The following is an 11,157-nucleotide window of genomic DNA, read 5'->3' as shown; positions in this document are numbered from 1 at the left end:
CATGAATTCCAAATTCCAGCAACATTTAAAAAGAGAGGGAAGTGTGGAAAATAAGAACTGGGAGACAAAACCCAAGACTAGCCCACTGTTGGGAACCGCCCTGACTGGTATTAGAAGCTGAGACCCCCGCCTAGCTAGGCTAAGGGAACGCCCTTGGAACCGTGAGCCGGCAAGGAGATAAAAGCTTGTCTTCCTGGCAGGAATGCTGTTTCTGCTGCTTTGTTCATAACTGAACCCCCAAAAAGCTTGGTCGGTTAGCCAAAGACGGGTAAGATTCCCCACGGGGGGAACAACCCAAGCCAGGCACGATCACTTTGGGAGGCCCCCCCCAAAAGAAGGACTTGGGGGGGGCTGCAGCAAAAGGGGGGTGATGGACCCTCACTCCTCGGCTCTGACAAAGTCTGAGTTCTCAGCGTCCGGAAGAAAATCTCCTTATCTCTCGGTGGCTTTAGTTCCCGCGCTCCACCTAAGCCTGAAACAATGACGGGGAAGTGCAGCTCGGTACTGGGAAGTGCGGATTTCCCGGGGGTGATCAGGCCTAAGAAAGAACATGTAAATTACTGTGAAACCTTCTTTGTCCAAGAATGCTCTTAGTTGAATGAGGAGGGTCTTAGGAGGAAGCTAGTTTGTTCCTCAGCCTTACAGCTCTTTGACCCCCCAACTCAATAGACCGGCAGAGTTCTTTGTTTTATATGTTCCTTACTTCCCCTAATGAGTATTGTACGTTACCTGAGTTATTATGTAGCATGAGCCTAATAAAAGCAGGTATGGACGGTAAATCAGCGCGCTCCCCACTAGGGGGGGTGGCCATTCTGTCCCTACTTCCCCACAGAAACTGGTTTGTCTCTGTGCATGTGTTTTTTTCTCGCGTATTGTCGAGCCATCCACAGTGTGCCGTGGTCACTGCTGGCCGGGGACCCACGCGCAACAGCTGGCGCCCAAACGTGGGGGCAGCGATTCGGGACCACAGAGGTGGGACCCCGTTCGAGACCACTTGGAACCAGCGGCTACGAGCCGTCGCTGTGGACAACGCATCAACTTCGGGTGGATTTGCGCGCTAACAGCCCAGGTAAGGGCCAACGACCCCGAACTCTTTTCGGGCTTGTCGTGGGATGCGTTGAATTTTCAGGGAAGTAGGTCTTTCTTTTTCTAGGTCGTTTCTCTCTTCGCGACCGCCTATAATTGGGTAAATAGTAATCTAATTCTCAAGTTTGAAAAAAACAAAAAGATTTGCCTTGAAAAAAAGTAATCAGGTGATTTATTTTGGCCAATTAAAAGTAAATAAAAGTAAGCTTTTTCTTTAAAAAAAAAAAGGGAGGTAAACATAGGTTGTAACTTATCTAGAGGGCAGAAATCTTTTCTGCGTATATTACAACAAGTTCTTAAAGAAGCAAAGTATAAGGAAGTATAAGAAAGTATAACAAAGTATAAGAAAGAAAAGCATTTGGTTCAGCTTTTGCAATCTATAAGAAAATATTGTCCTTCATTTCCTGATAGAGGGACGTTAGACATTGATGTTTGGGAAAAAGTGGGTGAAAGGTTGAAATCTTTGCAAAACAGTGGTATATCTATTGGTGCACACACCTTTGTAACCTGGAGGCTTGTCAGGGATTCTCTCGAGTTCATTTGGGCAAAGAAAACAGAGCTAGATGATGATGAATCTGATTCTGACAGTGAAACGGTGTGCAAATTGAGTGAGCAGATCACGGAGGCCCCACCTTCACCCCCACAGAGAAGGATGGATTTTACTCTGTATCTGCTCTGAAAAAAAAATTGAGGATTCCAGGGAAGGTTGAAACTTCACACTCTAGGAATGTAAATGGGAAACTGTAAAGATAAATGGAAAAGTAAAAGTTTTAGGAAAGAAGTTATGTGATGTTAGTTAATAATTGAAGGTATAAGGCATGGAAATGCAATCTTGGTGAATATCAGAAGGAGTATGAAAGAAAGATTAGAAGGTTTGTGAATGTTGCAGAAAGTCTGTGGAAGTAAACGTTTTAAGAAAGAATTATGTGGTGTGTGTTAGTAATTGAAGGTATAAGACATGGAGATACAATCTTGGTGGATATCAGAAAGTGTATGAAAAAGAATAGAGAGTTTGTGAATGTTGCAGAAGGTCTGTGGAAGTGAAAGTTTTAAGAAGCCTGGTAGATATCAGAAGGAAAAGGATTTTCCTTCACACTTTATATTTTTCTCCCTACCTGATCCCTCCAGAATTTGGCATTCTAAAGGAGTGAATGATGACATAAGGTCTCTTTGCATAAATCTAACAAGATCAGTCGTTAATAGTGGTTATGATTTAATTGTGCCATCCAACTCTTTCCAAATCTGTCATCTCCAGAATATGACCAAAAAATGAATGAATCCAAATGGCATTATAGCATTTAACAATGCACTGCTCTCCTTATGAGTCTGACAGTTTGTTAACACCTGGTTGCACTTATGGTTTAATCAATGCTACTTTAGAATTAGTCCAACAGGCTCAATAGATCATGAGATCCTGACCCGCCTTTCTGCAGTTGAATCAGCACTGGACTGGATTGGCGAACGCCAGGACGCTCTCGTGATTCGTCAACACCTAACCTGTGACCCTGGTTTCTCCAGACTGTGTGTCACACCGCTACAGTGGAATTCCAGCCAACATAATTGGACTGATATACAACATCGCTTGAGGGGAGCTTTCTACACTAACTTAAAAGGACAAATTGATAAATTGCAGTTGGAGTTACATCATCAGCTGCAGGACATTCAACGTTTAACCAAACAGGACATTTTTCAAGCCCTTAATGAAAATATTAATTGGCTGAATCCTAAAACATGGTTTGATGGAATTAATTTGAGAATTTGGGTTTTTGGAGCTACTGGTTGTTTACTGATTGTGATATTGATTTGTGTACTTCGGTGTATTTGCAAATTGTTTTCCCAGGGTCGTATCAGAGACCAGCAGGTAGCCACCTTTATGGAACCCTTAGCAGTCCTAACTGAAAACAAGGGAGAAGGTATGAGAAACCACTCTGGCAGGCGTAAGATTAAAACTCTACACCCACGTAAGAAAGTAGGTGATGAGTCGGTGCGCAGAACTGCACCTGTTAAGAAATCCTCTTGTAAAAAGTCAGGCTTGCATTATGCTCAAACTGCCTTGTAATTTGCCTTTCCTGATATCTGTGTAATTTCTATCAAAGATTGAAATGTAATCAGACCTATTACTTTTGTTTTTCCCTTAATATGTTTTCTTGCACTGAATTTAGAAATTTAGGTATTCACCACCCATAGAATTTAGTTTCTGCTTTATATTTCTATTATTGCCTTATGATGTATGTAGATGTTGCTTTTCTTCTGATTTGCATTCGAAAACAGCAAAAGTAGGTTTCACAGGCTTAACGACCACAATTGATTTTAAAAAAACTAAAAAAAAGGGGGATATGTTGGGAACCGCCCTGACTGGTATTAGAAGCTGAGACCCCCGCCTAGCTAGGCTAAGGGAACGCCCTTGGAACCGTGAGCCGGCAAGGAGATAAAAGCTTGTCTTCCTGGCAGGAATGCTGTTTCTGCTGCTTTGTTCATAACTGAACCCCCAAAAAGCTTGGTCGGTTAGCCAAAGACGGGTAAGATTCCCCACGGGGGGAACAACCCAAGCCAGGCACGATCACTTTGGGAGGCCCCCCAAAAGAAGGACTTGGGGGGGGGGCTGCAGCAAAAGGGGGTGATGGACCCTCACTCCTCGGCTCTGACAAAGTCTGAGTTCTCAGCGTCCGGAAGAAAATCTCCTTATCTCTCGGTGGCTTTAGTTCCCGCGCTCCACCTAAGCCTGAAACAATGACGGGGAAGTGCAGCTCGGTACTGGGAAGTGCGGATTTCCCGGGGTGATCAGGCCTAAGAAAGAACATGTAAATTACTGTGAAACCTTCTTTGTCCAAGAATGCTCTTAGTTGAATGAGGAGGGTCTTAGGAGGAAGCTAGTTTGTTCCTCAGCCTTACAGCTCTTTGACCCCCAACTCAATAGACCGGCAGAGTTCTTTGTTTTATATGTTCCTTACTTCCCCTAATGAGTATTGTACGTTACCTGAGTTATTATGTAGCATGAGCCTAATAAAAGCAGGTATGGACGGTAAATCAGCGCGCTCCCCACTAGGGGGGTGGCCATTCTGTCCCTACTTCCCCACAGAAACTGGTTTGTCTCTGTGCATGTGTGTTTTTTCTCGCGTATTGTCGAGCCATCCACAGTGTGCCGTGGTCACTGCTGGCCGGGGACCCACGCGCAACAGCCCACACCTACTTAGTTATCAGCCTTAGGGAGAGCACCTGCCAAGTGGTGTTGGGCAAAATGCCCTGCCGAGTGCCTGGGAAGTTGAGGCAGATGAAGGCTGTCTACTTCAGGCCTCAGTGGGGATTTTGCAGAGTCGGTTCAAGCAGATGGCTACTTACCTTTCACTTTTCCCTTCTACTAAAGCTGCAGACACTGGGCAATGCAAAACCACTGGTGTTAGCAAAGTCTCTTGTATTTGGCTTAGGGATATATATGAGTACTGAAGCTTAAAAACTTGAATGGGCCTGATGCAGAGGGAATTAAAAGCCATTAAAGTAAGATAATAAAACTGTACTTTGAAGTGCTGACCTGGTATAAGCTGGAAGCTCTCCAGCCCCACTAGTTTGCCCTCCGGGATCCCCACCAATGCAGGCTGTCTGCTATTCTGTTCCGCTCACCACTCCCTGAGGAGTTTGCCCTGTAGGCCTGTGAAAAACACCTACTTTCCCTGTTTTACACCATCACCTCCACCACCTCCTCAGTTTACTGTCTGGTTTTCTAAACACCTTCCAGGTCAGAGTATGCAATTAAATATTTTAGCTTACAGGTGCTTTTCTTTGGCCTGCCCTGATGAAAGGAAAGTAATCTTAGTCTAAGATAAATGATTTTCAGTTTTCCAATCATGTTCAAGAAGTGTCTCTGAATTACCTGGAACCACTGTGAAAAATGCAACTTCCTGGGCGGTAACCAGACCCACAGCACCAGACTCACTGCGGGTGGGGCCAGGAGGCTGCTTTTTATGGAGGACCTCAGGTTCTTCTCAAACCACTTAGGACTGAGAAGCAGTCTTCAAAGGAAGGTTGCCAAAGACAAGCAACCAAGTGGATGAACTTGAGCTAAACCTGTATAGAAGCAAAGGAAGAAACATTTATCGATGACCTCCTTTTAGTTCCTTGTGTCAATGTAAGAAATGTCCAAACCTGTAGAAAATTTTTTAGTTTATTTGAGCCAAACTAATGACAATTGCCAGGAAGCAAAATCTTAACAGATTTAAAAATATACTCTGGAGAATGGCAGTTTTGCAGCTTATTTTATACACTGGAATCAAAGGAGGAGACCTAAGAAATATTACATTAAATTCATAGGTGGTAGATTAAGGAATGAAAGAAAGCAAAGAAGGCAAATCTTTGGGATTGTGTGAAAAGGCAAAACAGAGAAACACATTCCTTCTTTTACATTGGTGGTACCAGATAGTTAACAATTAACATGTACGGCTCATGGAGATGGGATGAGGGGAACAAGATGACAATGAGGGGTTCTGGGGTCTCCTGCTCTGGTGGAGGTTGTGCCCTGAGGGTCTGACAAAGAATACTCTGACATTTCAAAGGTGTGTTATTGTGGATGCAAAAAGACAATAGATGGGCTTCCTTACGGTGAAGACTGACTTTGATCAAAGAAGCCTCAGGCCTAGGATATGACTGACTGTCATGACCCACTTCTAGTTAGGAATTTTATGTTCAGACCATCCTGTGTGGGCACTTTCAGTCTCTGAGTTTGTAAGGCTGCTGTGCAGGCCTCCCCTGAGCTTGTCAGGTTCACTATGTGCCCCCTCTTTTTTGTCTACTCTTTATAATGAGAGCACAAAACTGGGTATGTTATAATCTCTACTTTAAAGTTGCTCAGTGAGAAACTGAGCCAGGTTAAGTGACTTGTTTAGGAACTCCAAGAACTGGAACTTGAATCCAGCTCTAACTGAACATCAATGCTTTGTCCACGCTGGCATCTCTCAGTAAAGCCTAGAGGAAGATGAATTGATGAAAGCTGAAGGGCTGCCTCACATCTAACTTCAGACCCAGTCTTCATTTAAGTCCATTATTTCAAGATACTATTACACCTGTAGTAAGGGTCTTTCATTCAATAAGAGGCTAAGAGACTGGCATGGCACCTACTTCTTTCCTTGTTGAAAATAGAAGCAAATAACTCCTCTTTATAGGGTGTGACATCTGACAAAAGGGAGCAACACACCCTCAAATAAGGAAGAACTTGCCAAGTCCAAGGGTGTGGTCTGATAGCAAATGTTCCCTTACAGATCATAGTTGGGCTTAGACCAGCTGCTGTTTTCATTCACAAGGAAGAGTTCTACTTTCTGAGCTCTTTGTGCAGGCAATGCCTCTTCCATCACATGAGCTCTGGTGGCTAAGGTTCTTGGGAGATCCTGTGTCCTATCAGGTAGTGAGCCAGTCATGTAGTCATTCCACAAAAGTTTAGTAAGAAACTACAATGGAGGGGGGTAGATGGAGGTGGAAGAGGGTTTAGGGAAGCATAAATGGTAATGGGAAAAAACAATAAAAAAAGAACTAGTAAAAAATAAAAATAAAAGGTAGAAAAAAAGAAGCTACAACCAAATGCAAAGGGTAAAGATCAATAAAATATCATATCTGCACCCAAGGAGCTTACAGTCCAGTGGGAAAAGCAGATCACAAGTCATAAATATGCACAATGAGTTTGGGGGCCACTGTGGAGCAATCACAGTGGCCCAACCCAGTACCGGGCAGTGGGAAAGGGCAGGGTAGACTTCCTGTAGAAAATTATGTCTGCACAGAGGCTGAGAGGGGTGAGTAGGAGTGACCAGATGAATGGGGCCAGTAGAGGAGAGACTATGAGCAAGGGCAAGGAGGAAAGAAATAACAGTGTTCAGCTGCATCTACCACAGAGACCTCCATCAACCATTTCCATATGGCTAAAGCAGCATGTTGTTTTTCAGCAGATTTTTCCCAAAGATGTTATTTCCCCAAAGGTCTTTTGGCTGTTGCTGTTAGTACTTTCCTTAACCAGAATATTAACTCCAAAATTATTAGAAACATAAGACACAATGGAAACTAGAACTGGACTCCTAAAAATCAAGCTGTGTGAGGATTATTGTAACAAAGCTTTTAAATAATAGACACTAAAATTATTTCTTTTTTATGTTATCTTTTTTTATTGTTGTTCAAGCACAGTTGTCTCCATTTTCCCCTGCACCACTCTTCCCTGCCCCACCCACCCCCAAATCCCACCCTCAATCCTACCCCTCTTTGGCTTTATCCGTGTGCCCTTTATACCTGTTCCTTGATGACCCTTCTTCTTTCCCCTGTTATCCCCCTCTACCCTCCCCTATGATCACTGTCCATTTGTTCTTCATTTCAATGTCTCTGTTTATGTTTTTGCTTCCTTATTTGTTTTATTGACTAAGTTCCACTTGTAGGTGAGATCATATGGTATTTGGCTTTCACCGCTAATTTCATTTAGCATAATGATTTCCAGTTCCATCCATGCTGTCATGAAGAATAGGAGTTCCTTCTTTTTTTCTGCTGAGTAGTATTCCATTGTATAAATGTACCACAGTTTTTTGATCCACTCATTTACTAATGGGCACTTAAAATTATTTCTTCTACAAGCAAGTAATATGACCTAGAGCATGGATAGTTAAATCTAGACACCTACTCAGTGGTAAGTTATTTAATCTTTCCAAGCCTCACTTTCCTCAAATAGCATGGGAGCATTAGTATCCACTTTAAATTAATGAGAGACTGCTTGTGGCAGATGACTGGCACATATTAAATACTCAATAAATGGTAATTATTATACTTACCCCTATGCTTTGCCATTATTATATTTTGCCAGGTATAATGCACGCCTGTTCATAATGCACACTCATGTTTTTGGCCTAAACTTTCAGTAAAAAAATCTTTTGTTTTAATTTTTTAAATTTAATTAATTAATTATATTTAGATGCTTGCTTTTTTGTATTTAGCATTTATTCTTGAACATATTATGGTACAAGAAATTTTATGTAACAAATAATTACCAAACCCAAGAACAGATATAAGGTATTTCAGATACTCTTAATATATAATGTGCTCCCTTATTCTTCCCTCAAAAATTTGGGCAAAAAGTGCACATTATACACAGCAAAATACAGTAAATTATCATTATACAACAAGGTCAAGTATGAATAAAAATGGAATTCATTTATTACAACAATTGACCTGGAAAACTGGAAGGTCAGAGTTGAAAGGGAAGTGAGGGTCATCTGTTCCACCTTTTCTTCCCACACAGAAATCTTGATTTTTCCATTTCAAGTTTAGAGAGTTAAAGTTCCACGTTCCACCTGCATTCAATAATTTCTTGATATTTAGCCATCCTGTTGGGAGGATATTTTTATTTGAAAAAGCTGAAACTCTTACTTAATTATTATGGGGTGAGAGAAAAGAGTTAAGCTATATGTTGATGTTATATCTGGAGAGTAGAAAGATTTCTTGAATAGGTGTATTGGCTGTCTGACGAAGGAAATTCCCTTTAATTCAAAACACAACCCTATTGAGGTATGAAATGCGGCGGCTGGCCAATCAGTAACAAGTGAGGAGGATTCCCTCTTTTTGTCTGAGTCTCAATTTTAAGCTACATAGTTTGTCTTTTAGAGCAGTCCCAGCTCCACAGAAACATTCTCGCATATTTCTTTTAATCGCTTCCTCATGAGAACAGATTTCTGTGGATTTAGAGCCTGTATTAATACAAATATTATGAGAAACAGAGAAATCTGAGCCAACTGACTATTCTCACATTTAAGAATTTGTTGAAAAGTCTGAGGAAAGTGATAAGGAGTCATGGAAATAAAAGCCTGTGAAATTGCAATGCTGAACACAGGCCTTGTGGAGTGTTAATTATAACACATTACAAATATAATAAGCTTTCTTTTGAACTTTAAAGAATAATCACAGTCCGAGCTATGTGATAACCAATGAAAATCACATAGAACAAAATGAAATGTAATTCCTTCCAAAAGGGTAAAACCCAGTGGTTTTCTGAATTCTCAGTCCCATATTTATAATAGAAAAATGAACTATAATATCAAAGGCCAGGAATAATGCAATGGGCATCAAGTACCCCAGCCCTAACCAGAGGTACTAGGCCACTGTCCTGGTTGAGTTCAGGATTAATGACAGAGTTTGCAGGGCCCGGTCAAAAATGAAAATGTGAGGTACCTTGTTAAAAAATTATTAATAATCTCAAGATGGCAACAGCAGAGAATCACCAGAAATAAGGCCCCTCACAGGTTACATACCCATCAAGCAGGGTTCTTCCTGTTGAAGACCCTAAGAATATTGCTTATTTGAGAGGTGATTTCAGGAAACATCCATATCAGGTGTGGGAAAGTGCATCTGAAAAAGGTAGGAAGCCAATTTAGGGTGCATTTATAAGAGGCTACCACCGTCCTCAGCTATAGATCATCCCACTGGAAACTTCTTGGAGACAGTGTAGAATATGCCTCAGAGCCGTCCCACCTGAGGAAGCTGGGTGATGTGACCTCCAAACTCCCAATCGTCTTTGGTTGATGGCTATTCCAGAGGCTGTTGACTTCCAGGCATTCTGACTTTGCTCATTCTGATGTTCCCGAGACTGACCGTGTTCCCCAGGCAGAGTCACAGGCACTAATAGTAGGAAACCGTGGGTGGGCAACCACGAGGGTCAAGAGACAGGACACCGAAAACATCTGCTACAACCACCTCTGCAGGGCATGTGGAGAGGTTTAAAAACTGGTGTTAACCATACCCAGGTAATACAAGAGTCATGGGAGAGGAGGCTGGAGGAACATGGGATATTTTGGAGAACAAAATGGAGGACAAAGTACCTTGAACTGAGAATGGGAGTACAAGAGGAACACTTAAAGAACTTGACACCTTTCTTTGGAGTTAAAGATCTCAGAGTTCAGTTTCTAAAACACAGCTGAGAAAGCTAAAAGCAAGAGCCTGGCTGATGCTGGCGGAACCGTGAGGAGGGGGCACTGCACAGGGAGTGAGTCACACTTCCAGCCACTACCAGGCAAAGATGCATAATTCCCAGGAACTATATGGGGACCTGTAGTTTCATAGAAGGGAGCCAGCTTGCAGCAATGAATCTCCCCAAGAGGTCACCTGAAAGAGCAGCGATCCTCCAGTAGAGAGTGGGGTTTGGGGGGCAGAGGAAAGCCCAAGGACTGAGCTGGGAGCCGTAAGGGGCCAGCTGGAAGAGAGGATTGGCCTGTGTGGTAGCCAGCCTCCAAGGTAGGCCCCAGTGATCTCCCCTCCTGGTGTTTATACTCCCATGTGTCCCCTCCCACATCATATTAGGGTTAGTTTGTGTGACTGCTACGGATTGACTGATTGTATCTCCCCCAAATTCATATGTGGAGTCCTCATAGTGAGATGGTATTTGGAGATGGGGCCTGCGGGAAGTAATTAGATTTAGATGAAGTCATGAGGATGGGACCCTCATGACGGGATTAGTGCCCTTATAAGAACAGATATCAGAGAGCTTACTCTCTTTATGCCAGGACAGGGCACTGTCTTTGTCATGAGGGAGAAGGCAGCCATCTCTAATCCAGGGAGAGAGCTCTCACCAGAAACTGACCATGCTGGCTCCCTGATCTTGAACTTCCCATCATCTAACACTGTGAGAAATAAACTTCTGTTGTTTAAGCCATCTAGTCTATGGTATGTTGTTATGACAGCTTGATCTGACAAAAGCAGTGACCAATTTAAGTGATGGTGTGTGGCTTCTAAGACCAGGTTTAATAAGAGGGACTGTGGCTCCCTCATTACTCTTTCTCTTGGATTACTCACTCTGGGGAAAGCAATTCTACAGAGAGGTCCAAGTGGTGAGAAACTAAGGCCTTCTGCCAGAAATGAGAACTAACTTGCCAGGCGTGTGAGAGAACCCTCTTAGGAGCTGATCCCCCAGCCCCCGTCTCGCCCTCAGGTGCCTACAGTTCCTACCAGCATTTGAGTGCAGCCTCCTAAGAGACCCTGAGTCAGAGCCAATCAGTTAAGCAGCAACTGTGTGAGATAATAAATGTTCACAGTTTTAAGCTACTAAGTTTTGGAGTCATTTGT

This window comes from Phyllostomus hastatus, unplaced genomic scaffold (genome assembly GCF_019186645.2).
Source record: "Phyllostomus hastatus isolate PE091 unplaced genomic scaffold, TTU_PhHast_1.1 phas_contig_524, whole genome shotgun sequence".
Taxonomy (NCBI): Eukaryota; Metazoa; Chordata; class Mammalia; order Chiroptera; family Phyllostomidae; genus Phyllostomus; species Phyllostomus hastatus.
The sequence above is the reverse complement of the archived record's forward strand: the minus strand, read 5'-3'. Positions refer to the sequence as shown.